We start from the raw sequence: 15,347 nt of genomic DNA, 5'->3' as shown, positions 1-15,347 counted from the left end.
TGAACCAGTGCCCATATGGGACAGAGACACTGTAGGTGATGGCTTTATTCACTATGTCACCGCACCAGCCCTCAGTGAAAATAATACTTTTGCTGTTAGAATCATCCATTTAAACTGGGTTAGGGAGCACAACACAATTTAAACTCTTTTAAGTTCAAAGTAGTGAGTGGGTGGGACCCTGTGTGGTAGAGTGACAGTGACAAAATAAGGGAAGAAGGAATCACCCAGGTGGTTCCGCCGGAGTGTTTGTCTTTGTAGCATCAGGGTACACCTCCCTGGTATTGCCAACAGTGATGGCACTTTAAGAGCTCTGGCTCCCTCTGCCAGATACTGCCAGCATGTCCTCCTGGCCTTCATCAGAGGTTATTTTGGGTAACTTTCAGTGCTGGTGGCAGGTAATTGAATAAAATCCTGAGCAAAAACAGTAGGACACCCCACTGTCCCCACTCGGCTCCCAGCTTGCTTTGTGTGAAAGCATGTGGGAATAGCACTATGACTAGAAATGTAGGGTCTGTCTCTCTAAAACTCATTCCTAGGCACGGAGCTCTGAGTGAAGTGGGATTGGTCACCGGGTTTCATTTGAGGCACCAGAAGAATATTCTTACCACGTGCTGCCATGTCCTTGCTTCTGCTTAGGAGTCCCTCTCCTCCTGGATGTTTTCCCTGAAGCCCCTGGGGCTCAGAAAGCTGGCTTCTAGAGCGTCAGAGCGTCCTTCCTGCCTCTCGGTGGACTCTTCCCGCCCTCGCTTCCATGTTTGTCTTCCGCCTCTGCGGTGGAAGTCATCATCTGATTCCTCTCTGTGCCATTGTCCCCTCCCAGTAGTGCAGGATGAGCTGGGCATGGAGCCTTTAACTCAGATAGTCAGACCAGCCATGGATGGAGTTCCATCCTGGTGAGGATTGTGGCAAGGCCCTTGCCACTGTGTCAGCCAGGCAAGCAAGGCCCAAGCCATGCCCAGCCCCCAGACTCTGCCCCATGCTGCTCAAGCACACGCAGGTAAAGTGCCTTATCAAGATGGAGTAAATAAATAGACAGTTAAAACTTAGCCCATAAAACTCTCCGCACTTTGAATGGCTCGAAGAAACATTTATTTTTCAAAGAAGTCTAGAACACATGAGAAAATATTTCCTGAGACTGAGTTAGACAAGGCAGAAAGAAACTAATGCGGTGCCCTGCAAGAGAAAGTGGGTGGCCTTTGTGGAAGGGAGAGGAGAATGGATCTCAGTTTAGAAATTTGGCCTGAGTTCCTTGTTCCTGTTTGTTCACTCATTCATTTGCAAAAGCAGGAGAGGACAGAGTTGTCGCTGGGAATTACAAGTGAGCCCATCTGTGACAGAGGTTTCAGGAACGGTGGTGGCTGTAGATTTGAATGGGAGTTAAAGTGGCAGCAGGAGCAGGAATGGAGAGTTTCTGGAATGTTCTGTCGCTTCTGCCTCCACCCATCATGCAGCGTGCCATATCCCTAGGGACTTAGACAGGAGCGCGTGTGGTCCAGGCACCTCTTTCTGTCAAGCCCGATTCTCACCACCTCTCCTCCTGTTTGATTCTTCTCTGATCTTTAAATCAAAAATGTCTTCAGGCTCTGCGAGACTTGTCAGTAATAATTAAATAAATCCAGAATCCGTGCCTGAAGAAAACCAAGTCGGAAGCCCATTCCGGAAGAAACTGCTCTGTACCAGTTGTAAAAGCTTAATAACATCACACTAGAAAGTATTGGAATAGTGCATTTCTTTTTAAAAAGTTTACATTTTACAGCATTCGGAGAAGCAGCCATCTTCACTGGGCAGTATTAAGAGCCCAATTTTACCTGGGGTCTTCCTGTGAGATAGTGAGCTTGCAAGAACTCAAGTTAGTGAGGTTGGACTCAGCTCGGTTAGACAATGTCTACACAATAAAATCACCTTACTCTGGGAATTTTTATAATACACAGCACACACACACACACACACACGCGCGTGCGCGAGTCCTACGAGCGGTGCCACACACGGACCACAGAACCATTCCAGCTGCCTGAGCACGCCTGTGGGCCGCCCCTGTGTCTGAGAAAATCCCTCTCCCAAACTCCCTAAGCTGTGGAGGGCACGGGCTGGCCGAGGGCTCAGCGCAAGCCCTGACCTTTAAGTGGCTCGTGCTGTCCCCCGGCTGACCCCTTCCAAGCCAGATTGAGGTGGAAAAACATGAGGAAAATCTGAGCAGAGAGATCAGCAGCTGCACACTGTAGGGGAAATGGAGTTCACTGGATCGGTTCAGCTAAACACACAAACCCCTGTGGAGCGTGTGTGTGTGTGTGTGTGTGTGTGTGTGTGTGTGTGTGTAGGGATCCAAAACCAGAGCTGCCACGCTGTCTTTTCCAAAAGGTCCAGTTTTCAGAAAATTGTGAGACATGTAGGGAAACTGGCTGTTCTGGCACACACGGCGTGGAGAAACAGGTGACAGAGACCACTTCAGAAGACACCCACGTATTGTAGCAGACATTATAAATATTATAGCAGCCAACTTTCAACAGAATGTTTTTAAAGAGCTAAAAGTTATAGAAGAAGGGAAAATGGAGATGTGTCGCTCAAAGCACAGTGAAAGTAAAATTCCTGGTCTGCATCACAATGAAAACTAACACGAGAAAATATTTACAAGTCATGTTCATGTATCTGATACTGGGTTAGTATCTAACCTATGTAACAAGCGAATAAGCCCCAGCAACAACAAGCAGTAGCTTGGTTTTTAAATGGACAGAGTACTTGAACAGGTATTTCTCTGAAGAGGATACTGAGCTGGTCAGCAAGTCTGTGGCAAGATATTGGTGTCACCGATCAGAAATACAAACCAAGGCAGGCATGTGGTGCAGTGGTTAAGACCTCACTGGGGACACCCACATCCTAGTTCAGTAAACCTGCTGAGTATCCTGGCCTCTGCAGTTCTGTTTCCTGTTCTCACACACCATGGGAGGCTGCAGGTGATGGTGCAAATAATGGGGTCCCTATATCCCAGATCGAATTCCAGATGCTCCTGGCATTTGGTGTGGCCTAGCCCTGCTAGGAGTAAACCAGCAGATGGAAGATCTGCCTCTCTGCCTTTCTAATAAAGGGAAAATAAATATCTTTTTTTTAAAAAAAGTATAGGAAGGGAGATGTGTATGAAGAAATGAAAATGAAAGCCACAGTGAGATATCACTCACACTGTTGGGATGGCTCCTATTAAAGAGAAGGTCAAGGGAAATAGCAAGTGTTGGAAAGGACATGGAGAAATGGAAATTCTATCTGTCATTGGTGGCAGTGTTGAATGATTAGGCTGCTGTGGGAAGCAGCAGGGCAGCTTCTCAAAAGCTTAGAATACTTTCTGTGCTAGCAATTCCTCCCATGGGGATAGAGCCAAAATCTTGGTCCCAAAGGGGTGTATGCATAACTATTGTAAGAGCAGGATTACTCATTATAGCCAGACGGTGGGAGCTACCCAGGTGTCTCATCAATGGGCGAACAAAATACAGCTTACATACAATGGAAAAGTACTAAGCCTGACAAAGGAAGGACCTTTGATGTGTGCTGTGACATGGAGGACCACTGATGTGACGTAAGCTAGCCGCGGAAGGACACATTCTGCAGCTTTCCATTCAGGGGAGTTCCTCAGGGCATCAGAGTTGTACAGATAGGTGCATGGAGGTTGGCAGGAGCTGGGGTAGAGAGGCAGTGAGCAGCTAGGTTCAGAGTTTTACTTGGAGAAATGGGAAGGTTCTTGAGATGCGTGGTGGTGACGGTGGCAAATAAACTTAGTACCACTGAACTGCACCGTTACCAGTGGCTAACAAAATACATTTTGTGTTCTCTGAATCTTGCTATAATTCAGAACATCTAGTTAAAACAGGAGATTCTGGAGTTTAAAAGCACAGTAGCCAAAATGAAAAACTCACTCAAAAGACTGAACAGTAAATTTGAGTGGCAAGAAGAGAGAAAGAGGCAGAAGAAAAGTTAAGTATTATTAGTAGTTCTAAATATTGAAAGAATGTTCTAATTTACCAATCTACACTTCCAAGAAGCTGAACAAACTCCAGTTGGGCTGTCCACGCAGATTTATTTTAGTCAAAACTTGAAGGTGGAGAAAACCTTGAAGACAGCAGAGGGGCGACTGCCAAGTGCTGTGAAAGTCCGCTGAGATTATCAACGAAATGCTCAGCCAAAATGGCAGGACAGCGAAAGCAGGTGCTTCCAGAGGGGAGCTAAAGCAAGAGCATTCCCAAGAGAAGCCTCCATTGCCAATAGACCCCCTCACAAGACAGAGTTCTTGCCGCTGGAAAGACACCGGGCAGTGCTTCATGCACGCACACATACACTAGTGATGTGCCGGAGTCCGGAGTTGTGACTTGCATTAGTGTTTCACACACGTCATAGTGATTTACACACTAGATAGTGATTTATATGCACCAGTGATTTAAACGCATGATAATGATTTACACACACACTAAATAGGACTTATACTAGTGGTTTATACACTAGTGATTTATACACACTAGGCAGTAACTTACGCATGTGAAAGTAATTGAGGAGGCAGTAATAAAATGGCAGTGTCATTGCATGTTTCTCTCTGCTTGCTGAGCTGACATAGGGTTCCACGGCAGCAGCCTGGCTGTTGGTGTTTCCTTCCCAGGATCCTCCCTGGCTCTGTGTTGTATAAAGAAGGAAACTGAAGCCGCAGCTAGTCACCTGCTCAGTAGAGAGTGCTCGATCCTGTTTTAAGTACCAAGTGCCAGGGGGACCTGTCTGAGTGAAGGGAGGGCTCTCACAAGATCTTACCAAGTGTCTCAGAGCTTTTGTATTAACCAAGGGCTTGTTGCCGTGGTACAGTGTCTTAATTTAGCCAGCAGTTCCCAGTGTCATGAACTTCCAGCAGCAGGTCCTGTCCCCAAGGAGCCTGTCCTGATGATCTGTGCCAGAGCAAGCTGGGTCCTGCCATAGTCTGGCATCTGCCCAAGCAGGTTGCACCCTGCAGAGAGGCTCTGGTAGGGGAAGGAGTTCTGTGTCAGCCATCTCTTTGGGAGCCACTGAGGGCCTGCTGAACCTCCGCCTAATCTGCCACGTCAGTGAATCTTGGGGGACGCTGTGGTCTGGTTTTGCCTGTCTGCCCTGCTAATCTAGCAGACCACTGATGGGACTCAGCACCCCAGACACCAGATTTCTGCATCCGAGGAAGAGGCCACATCAGCCTGTGGTCATTTATCTGTCTCCTGCCTGGAAGCTGTTGCCTGACAGTGTCTGGAGAGAAGAGCAGGTGAAGTATGGAGTTAGGTGGCCCAGAGGCTAGGGTGCCAGCACCCCACACTGAAACATTTGGGTTCAATCCCTGACCCCTGTCTCTAACTTCTTGCCAACACAGACCCCAGAAGGTAGCAGGGACAGCTCAGGTAACTGGGCTCCTACCACCTGGACTGAGTTCTCAGCTCCTGACTTTGGCCCTGTCCCAGCCACTGAAAGCCCTGGGAGACATCTCTCCCTGTCTCTCTCACTGCCTCTTAAATAAACAGGTGGTTTTTTTTTTTTTTTTCCTAAAAAAATCTCTGGAATGACTACAAGAAATATGGAGTTGTAAATTGAGCAGGGAAAGTAGTTAAGATTCTAATGCTGGCATATCAACTGCTCTATTTATATTAATACTGCACTAACAGAATGAATATACGATAATAGGAAGGGTCAGTTTTAGAAGTACCTCGTTAATGGAGTCTCCAGCATAATCAGAATAAAAATAGCAGATAAATATGTAAGAACCAAGATATCTGTTTACATCCACAGTTCCATTTTAAACTGTGGCGGAAACTATTTCCCTAATATAACCCCTGGAACTGAGCCAAGCCGTGCCACGCTTGAGGGCATAGAATTGGAACGAGTTGATCCTAGGCTGACAGAAGTTTCCCAAGTGATCTGCTCACAAAAATTCATCTGTGTTTGGTGTGACCAGGGAACAAACACTGGGACCCTCTGTGGGGGAATCCATGGGTAGTGCATACAGAAAGGCAGGCAAGGGGGTACAGTAACGTTCCAAAGCCTTCGCTGCCTTCTCAGAATGAAAGTGTGGCTGTTCTAGTCCAAGTCACTCTAGAGGCACTGCTAGCAAGGTGGGGATCAGCTGAAAAAAATCCCTGTCACAGGGACGCTCCACGTCCAGTCCGGGCGCATACTGGTGGGCAGTAGCCCATTCAGTTAATGATGGCCTTTTCCTGTTTTTTTTTTTTTAATTGGTTGTTTGTTGTTGTTTGCTTGTTTGTTTTTGTTTTAACATGAGTCTATGTATTTGAAAGGCAGGTAGAGAGGCAGAAATCTCCCATCCACTGGTTCACTCCCCAGATAGTCCCAATGGCCAGGGATGGACCCGGCTGAAGGCAGGAGCCAAGAGCTGGGTCTCCCACACAGGTGCAGGGATCCGAGGGTCTGGGCAATCCTCCACTGCTTTCTCAGGCGGATCAGCAGGGAGCTGGATGGGAAATGGATTGGGGAGAGGGGGAGTACTCAGATTGGTTCTCTGATGGGATGCTGATCTGATGGGATGCTGATCTGCCACCTACAGTGCCACACCTGACTTTAAATTCTGTCTTCCCATCAAAATGCAGCTGGTCCTGTGACATGAAAGTTTTGTTCATTGTGTTACATCTTCAAATTAGGTAAGAATAGTTGGTGTACATCATAGCTGTTTCTTGGCCTCATTTTCATTTATTCATTTCTTTGATTTGGAAAGCCAAAAAGATAAAGATGTGCCTTCTGGTGGTTCCCTCTCCGGATGCCCACAACACCCAGGGCTGGGCCATGTGAAGTCAGGAGCCTGGGGCTCCATCTGGTCTCCCACGTGGGTGGCAAGGACCTCACCTCAGCACTGGAACCATCACCTGTGTCATCTAGGGTGGAGCAGGCACTCCAATCTTCGCTCCTTCTCTCCATGGCACCCTTAACTCTTTGGCCTTGACCTCTTTTTTTTTTTTTTTTTTTTTTTTGCTGCTTGTTTCTTTAATCCTTTAAAAATGTGTTTAGTCAGTAGGTTTTACATAACTTGCCTGCTTACAGCAAAAGGCTGTGAGGAAAACCTCACACAAGTTGTCTTGAGCTGGAAAGAAATGTAAATGGTTGGGATGGGCAGCATACAGGCAGGACAGTGAGAGCAGCAGGAGGGAAGCCCGGAGAGGCCACAGGCCCGGGCTGGGAGGACCAAGCCTCAAGTGCCAGAGTGGAAACGTGAGATGGAGGCGAGGACCAAAAGTTAACCAGCGATACTGCTGACTGCATCTGCCCCGGGAAAGGGTCAGAAGTTTCCAGCCCTCTCCCCGTGGGACCGTTGTGTGGCTGACAGCTCTAGGTGGCGAGCTGCCACTGCCTGAGCCCACAGTCTCTGCTTGATGCAGCAGGCATTGCTGGGTGTTGGCTGACCTTGAATGTCCCTCAGGGACACAAGCGCTATGGCCTTCTCAGCAGCCGGTTGTCCTTATCAGCCTGTCCTCCCGCCCAGTCGCCTCTCCCTACTCACTGCCTTGCTCAAGTCAGGGTCACAGGAATGGGAGCTGGGAAGGCCCAACGGAGAGTGCAGCTGGGCGCCTGCTCCCCACGTGCGAATTGACCATAGCCAGAGAAGAGCCTTAGCGACTTATTACCCAAGCGTTCTGTCAGTCACGCCTGTAACCCACCGACCAAGCCAGTCCCTTCCAACTCCAACATTGTGCCTACGTCTCCAGAGCTATGAACCCCATACAGGAAAAACAGAAGAATTAGAGGTTGCTTCTTGTAAGCATGTACCTCCGGTGCTGTTTCAGAGGCCTGCAAAGTACTTGGCACTGTCAGGACATCGTGAGGATGATGGTGGTGGTGGTGGTGGTGGAGGTGGTGGTAAAGGTGGTGGTGGTGAGTTCAGTCCCAGTAGACAGATCTCTGGAAAAGTGGAGAGAGGAATCTCAGGAGAGGAGGCGCTGAGGAAGGGGCCGTCGAGTCCCGCCCACCGGGCAGACTGGGTGGCTGGAGGGCCACGCTGAGGCCTTCCCCCTGAGCACAGAGTACCAGCACATCTGTGAGCCAGCAGCAGCATTGGCGACATCTGGGCTGTGGATGGGAAACCGAGTAAACTCTGCCTGCCCACGTGCTGCTGGGAGGCCCACTGTTTGATCACATCATGTCACTGCATCCTGGGCTCATGAGAAGCTCACAGCTCGTGTCCTGCTTAGTGACTACTTAGCATGTCAACCTTAGGGGAAGGAGGGAGATCTTTCATCCACTGATTCACACCCCAAAAGGCCACAATGGCCAGACTGGGCCAGGCCAAAGCTGAGAGGCAGCAACTCCATCCGGGTCTCTCCCATCAGTGGCAGGGGCATCGCCTGCTGCCTTCCAGGCACATTAACAGGGGACGGGATCAGAAGCAGAGCAGCTGGGACTCAAACTCATACTCCCCTGTGGGATGCCAGCATCGTGAGCAGTGGCTTCGTGCTCTGGGCCGCAGTTCGAGTCCTCTGGTCATTTCTCAGCCTTTCTCTTGTCTGGAGACATTGAGACAGTTTTTCCTCTGTCTTGATTGTAACAAGGGGCACCACAGTACACGTCCCTAGGCGTCAGTGTCTACCCACACCTAAATGCCGTTCCTGTTTCCACAAACCTTTGAGGTATGTGTCGTGAGGAACATCCCCAGGTCCCTCACGGGCTGCTGGGATGGCTGTCTTGCAACCAGCCTAGCACATGCACCTGCTGAGAACAAGTACTGACTCTGGGGAACTGTGTATACCCCCGTCAGCTACCCGGCCATAAGTAAGAAACTAGATAGGAAGTGGAATAGCCAAGACACGAGCTGGCATCCATGTAGGATGTTGGCACTACAGGCAGAGTCTTAGCATGCTATACCGTAGCACTGGCCCCCACGTTGCCACTCTTGAAACAGCTGTCAGGCAGCTGTCCTGGGCCCTTGCTGGACTTCCCAGTTTTGCTTCAGTGTCTTATGTTACGTCCTAGTAGACTTGGTGGCAGGGTGGGGGTGTCTGGGTATATGGGGAAGTGGGGTGTGCTTGCCATAAAGGGACAGGAAAATGTCATCAGTTGTGTCCATGCGGTTTTCCTTTCTGATCAGTTTTGTTGAGGGTCACCAGCAGTGTTCTGAGTGTGGGCACACATGTCCAGACCTGGCTGTGTAGCACATACCACCAGACTGCTTCCCAAGAGGCTTGGACGCTGTTAGGGTTTTTTTTTTGTTTTTTTGTTTTTTTGTTTTTTTTTTTTAGCATTCATGAGTGTTTCACTGTCTTTTTGAAAGATTTATTTTATTATTTATTTAAAAGGTGGGGTTACAGAAAGAGGTCTTCCATCTGCTGGTTCATTCCCCAGGTGGCTACAATGGCCAGGACTGGGCCAGGCCAAAGCCAGGAGCCAGGAGGTACATCTGGGTCTTCAGTAGGGGTGCAGGGGTCAAAGCACTTGGGCCATCTTCTGCTGATTTCCCTGATGCATTAGCAGGGAACTAGACTGCAAGTGGAGCAGCTGGGACTCCAACTGGTGCCCAAATGGGGTGCTAACATTGTCACAGGTGGCGACTTAACCCAGTACACCACAACACCAGCCCCAGTGTTGCCTTTCCTCGACCTCCTCATCTCCCTCCACATAAAGTTCCCACCCCTGGCAGAGTGTGTCACCATTGATGCCAATGCAAGGCTGGTATCTGCCTGGCAGGGAGGTGGTGGCAGGGCAAGGCATACCCCGGTGGCTCCTGGGATGGGGGGAGCTGGGAAGGGAGAGAGAAGCAGCATGCTGTAAAGCTTTGAAACTTCAGGTAGCTGTGAGCACATGACAGGATGGTTAAGGCCTGCCCCCGGCTTACAGAGCCCACAGATGAGCTGTGGTCCTTCACTGTAATTCCTTTCAGTGTGCGCATCACCACTTTCCGCATCTACAGCTGCTGTGTAACAGGGCTTACCCAATGTCGTCACCAGTGAGTAACAGAAATGGGTTGGGGCTCAAGTTCCCCGACTGTTACAGCCCCAGGACTTGATCTGCCCATCCTTACCCTGAGTGGGTTCCTGGTCCCCAGGGTTCCAAACCTGCATCCTGTGGTTCTGAGGACACACACTAGAGGAGCTGTGAGGAACAATGAGGCTGTTGCTAGCCTGCTGCACACTGGGCACGCCCCTCACAGCTGTTCAGAAGCTCCTAGAATACAGGAGGGCAGCATCCGCAGACGGTAGGGTATCTGTCCTATGAGACCCAACCACAGGGCAAGAGTTAGGAAGCTTGTTCTGAGCCTCCCATATGTCCTTACACAATGACACTGGTCTGTTCCAGAAAAGCCCTTACAGGGAGTGGTCAGCTGGGAATTCCTAGCAGCCCTGAAGTCGGGAACACTTCTGTGTGCTGCTCCGGAGACCCTGCTGTCTCCAGGGTACGTGGTTCTCACGCACACAGTGTCATGTCTAGAATGCCCACAGGTGGATTTTGAGTACACGTTTACCTGTATGCTTTCTTACTCTCCTTGCATTTCCAACTTTACTCTGAAATCTTTGGTGTGATGTAAGGATCTAACTTCTCTCTTCTTTCCAGGGTGTCAGCTCTTGCCTCACTCCACTTCTGTATCCAGCGAGTCAGTGTTTCCCCCACTTTGACATCCAACTTTAAAACTTTGCCACCTGGCCAACTTAGACCTCAGCCACTCTGGATTTGGGCTCTCCGGATCCTTGGCAGGTCTGGCCTTTGTGTGGGTCCCCCAGCCTGCCACTGGCTCCATTGTATGTAGGGGATCTTGTAGTCATGTAAGAACTTGGTCAGATTTTGTTATGACCTCTAAAACTTGATGGCAAGGGGAGGCAAGCAGAGTATTCATGCTTGCAGCAAAATAATGGGCCTCGGTGACCCAGGACATAGTAACCATTCCGATCTTCTGTTGGGCTGCGGCAGACTGGTCAGGCTGTGACCACAGGAGAGAAACCCACAACACAACTGTGCAGGTAACTGACCAAGTTTACCTGCATAGGGAGCTCCTGCCAACAGCAACACAGGGTAATTCATCCCCAACCCCACCCCCACCCGCTGCGGCTCTGGGCTGCCCCAGCCTCCCCTGCAGGCCTGTGCACCTACACTCTGCCCCCAGGTGCAGTGTGTCCAAGGGAGCTGTGCTCAAACCCCATCCTGGCACCAGAAAGCAGAACTAAAGAGAGAGAAGCGCAGCCTAGCTCTGTCAGTCAGCAGCTCTCTATCATCTCTCAACCCTACCCACAAGCCATCGCCACTTTCCGTTGAGTTTCACCACTGAAAGGCCTCTGCCATTATTTTCTCTCCCTTTACCTGCCCTCTCCACCCGTACGCCCATCCCGTTGCCTGGCCCGCGGCTCCCAGGCGCTCCTGCTGGTCTGCCCCACGCAGGGCCTCCTGTTGATCTCTGTGCTTTTGTTCTTGTCTTCCATCCAGTCTCTTCCCCATGCTGTGGCCCGAGTGATCTCCCCAAAATACCAAGTCTGGCAGTCACCGCCATGGCATAACAGCTTAAGCCTCTGCCTTTAATGCCAGCATCCCAAATGGGTGACGATTTGAGACCCAGCTGCTCCACTTCCTCTCCAGGCTCCCAGTAAAGCAGCAGAGGATAAACCAAGTGCTTGGAGCCCTGCATCCACATGGGAGACACAGAAAAAGCTTCAGGTTCCTGGCTTTGAACTGGCTCAGCCTGGGCTCTTGCAACCGTTTCGGGAGTGAACCAGTAGATGGAAGATCACTTTTGCTCTCTGTCTCTCCTCCTTTATCTGTTACTCTGCCTTTCTTTTTTTTTTTTTAAAGATTTATTTATTTTTATTACAAAATCAGATATACAGAGAGCAGAGACAGAGAGGAAGATCTTCCGTCCTATGTTTCACTCCCCAAGAGAGCGCAATGGCTGGTGCTGCGCTGATCCGAAGCTGGGAACCTGGAACCTCTTCCGGGTCTCCCATGCAGGTGCAGGGTCCCAAAGCCTTGGGTTGTCCTCGACTGCTTTCCCAGGCCACAAGCAGGGAGCTGGATGGGAAGTGGAGCTGCCAGGATTAGAACCGGCGCCCATATGTGATCCCGGGGCATTCAAGGTGAGGACTTTAGCTGCTAGGCCACGCCGCCGGGCCCTACTCTGCCTTTCAAATAAAGAATGTATCTTCCTTTAGGAAAGGAAGGAAGGAAGGAAGGAAGGCAGGCAGGAAAGCCGTGTCTGATCTAGGCTCATCAGTAGCACCCCAGGGTTTGAATATTGGCACAATGTCCCTCATGGCTCCACCCTTCCCCCTTGCGCTGAGGAGCACTGGGAAGCAGTGCCTCAGCCAACCCCAGAGTGAATTCTCCTGCCCATCCCCGGGCTCAGGTCTGCTCCTTCAGCTGCCTGCTGGGACAGGTCATACCTGATCCCTGCTGCCATGGTGCCGTGTCTCACCACAGCCCACGGGCACACGTCTGTAGACCTTAATGCCTGCCCTAGGCTCTGAGATCCACATATGGTAGGGTCACACCCTTTGATCTCCCCTGAGGATGGACACAGAGGAGGCTGTCGGAAAACGGCAGCCTCAGATCCATCAGATGACCTGCAAAAAGCTGTCAATGAGAAGGCACGGTACAGCAGACAGTTGTGGACTGCTCGCCTGGGGCTCTGGCACATGGGCTGCATGGGTGCTGTGGAGGGCCCTTTTCCAGCAGCCTGGTTTGCTACCCCCCACTGCCCCCCCCATCTTGGCTCCCTCTTCCCTGCAGGACTGTTGGTTTTGTTTCCTGGGGCTCAGTAGCCTGGCTCACTAGTGTCACCCAAGGAAAGTTGAGTGTGTGTGTGCGCGCGCGTGCACAGCACACTGGGCTACCCTGGGCTCACAGGCAGGTTAATGATACCCTTTCACAAGGCAGTAGAGGGTCTTTTGTGGTTAGGGGCTCTGTGTTCCTGTCTCCTAGTTGGTTTGGAGCTGTAACAAGGTGCATATCAGGGTGGGAGGGCTTTGGCTACACGAGTCTAGTCCTCTGTCTGCCCTGGCTCAGATGTAGCCATGCACATTTTGTGTCAGTGCATATACAGGTGGTGGTATGTGTTGATTTGTTTTTTTTTAAAGATTTATTTATTTTTTTATTACAAAGTCAGATATACAGAGAGGAGGAGAGACAGAGAGGAAGATCCTCTGTCTGATGATTCACTCCCCGGCCAGTGCTGTGCCGATCTGAAGCCGGGAACCAGGAACCTCTTCCGGGTTTTTGGCCGTCCTCAACTGCTTCCCAAGGCCACAAGCAGGGAGCTGGATGGGAAGTGGAGCTGTCGGGACCAGAACCGGCGCCCACATGGAATCCCGGGGCACGTTCAAGGCGAGGACTTTAGTTGCTAGGCCACGCCGCCAGGCCCGGTACGTGTTGATTTGTTTGTTGTATATTATTTTTACTTGAAAAACATGTAATCATGCTATCAGAGGATGCTTCAACAAGTTTATGGAGAAATAGAATTAAAGTTAGGCACTGGTATTGAGTGCAGCACATTAAGTCACTGCCTATAATGCCAGCATATCATATCAGGTGCTGGTTCAAGTCCCTGCTGCTCCGCTTCCAATCCAGCTCCCTGCTGATGTGCCTGGGAAAGTACCATACGATGGCCCCAGATACTTGGGCTCCTGTTACCCAGGTAGGAGACCCAGATGAAGCTCCAGGCTCCTGGCTTTGGCCTGGCCCAGCCCTGGCTATTGAGACCACTTGGGACAGTGAACCAGCAAATGAAGGATTCCCTCTTACCTTTTCTCCATTTCTCTCTTTTACTCCATGTTTTGAATTAATGAATGAATCGAATCTTTTTTTTAAAAAATACTTGAAATCTGTAAATGGGGTTTTTTTTCATAATATACATTTTACACTAACTTTTTTAGGGCAAGGCTCCTCCTTGCATGGATTTCAGAAACTTTTGTACCAAAAGACACTTTGACTTCCAGCTGCCATGGACTTGTGGAAGCACCCTCCCGCAGTCTGGAAAGAAAACAGAGTGCCGTCTACAGCACACCAATTCCCATTCTGCTGCTCTTATAATTTCAGCACGTTATAACTTGATCTTTGTCCATGCCTGTCTCACACCTCCATAATCACAACATACATGCGCTTTAGTGTCCTGCATCCCCGACCCCACCCCAAATAATGTTGCTGCTAACAGGGTGAGTCTGCTGTGTTCAGGTCAACCCTAGAGCACTTATGAGGAAACCCACGGGGCTCTCGAGTGTCCTGTGTGTATTCCTGACGCCATGCCAGGAATAGGTGCTGCAGCTGAGAGAGCACTGGTGGCAACTGTGGCATTCCCTCCCCATTGCAGCATGAGGGATGGGAGAGATCTGTGCAGTCACTAAGCAGTGTGCCTCCTTGGTTCACTCAGCAGGCGAGCAAGGGTTCCCACATGCCAGGCACTGCTGTGGGCACCGTGGATACAGCACTGGCAGAAGTCCCTGTGTTCCAGCCCAAGAGGGATGAATGAGTACATGCAGGAGTGAGTCTGGTTGAGTCCGGTGACGGGCAAGGGGAGGGGAAGCTGGCTTGGGCAGTGACATGTGAGCAGAGCCCTACATGGAGTGAGGCGTGAGCCATGCAGCTGTCAGGGACAGTTTTATCCTGGCACAAGGAACCCCAGGGCCCGGAAGCCCCAAGGCTTATGCAGAGGCACCCCTGCCATGGACAGGGGCTGAGGGCTGAGGTCAGGTGAGAGGGCCAGAGAGGAGGAGGAGGACATGGAGCCTCCTCCCCCAATCCCCACCCCCTGCCGCTCAGCTGTTCTGGAGCAAATTAGGCAGCAGACAGCAACACCACGGTCTGCTCCATCCCCTCCCTCATCTTGCCTTGAGGCCTTGGCACTCCCACCTTTGCTGCCCTCTGTGAGTGACAGAGAAGTTTCCCAGAGCCTGGGACCGTCCCCCTCCTTACCCCCATGTGGGATATGCTCTCAGCCTGCAGGATCGGCAGCTGGACAGAAAGTGGGCACCCTGAACCTCTCTCTCCCCCTGGACTCCCTTGAGGCAATTGCTCCTCTCTGAGAAACAATACGTTTAAAAAAAAATTAACCTAGCTTGACTTACTATCAGTGGATAAGTGTTGTATTAACCTAGTTAGGCTGGTTGTGGGTCTCCAGTTAAAACTGCTTCAACCTCTAACAAACAATGCAGAAACCAGATCTTTGGGGCCGGGGAGCTGTGTGGTGGTACTGGTGTGGTGGGCGGCAGGAGGTTGGAGGGAGGTGAGTAACCTAATTATAATCTCCCTTGAATCGCTTTGGGATGAGATGTGTCACATGCCGAAATCAGATCCCATCAGCAGGCTTAAAAAACGTTCACTTCTGAAAGAACAAAGTGTTACAGGTTGCTTGGGGTCATTGATGGCTTTTGTTTTCTCTCTGTTGC

The 15,347-nt window shown here is 50.4% G+C and overlaps 1 protein-coding gene across 6 annotated transcripts in view; it reads left to right on the top strand.

The window, feature by feature from the left end:
• The window catches only part of SLC20A2 (solute carrier family 20 member 2), a 94,649-nt gene that overhangs the window by 40,332 nt on the left and 38,970 nt on the right, over positions 1-15,347 (top strand). Inside the window, exon 1 of one of the 6 annotated variants that reach the window (XM_058669809.1) lies at positions 11,610-11,628. The exons of the other annotated variants lie outside the window; for them this stretch is intronic. The gene's annotated coding sequence lies outside the window, so the exon portion shown is untranslated. Of the gene's footprint in view, positions 1-11,609; positions 11,629-15,347 lie in introns of those variants that run through there. 6 annotated transcript variants of the gene reach the window in all.

This window comes from Ochotona princeps, chromosome 11 (assembly GCF_030435755.1).
Source record: "Ochotona princeps isolate mOchPri1 chromosome 11, mOchPri1.hap1, whole genome shotgun sequence".
Lineage (NCBI taxonomy): Eukaryota > Metazoa > Chordata > Mammalia > Lagomorpha > Ochotonidae > Ochotona > Ochotona princeps.
Note: the sequence above shows the minus strand (reverse complement) of the source record. Positions and strands in the feature narration are given on the sequence as shown.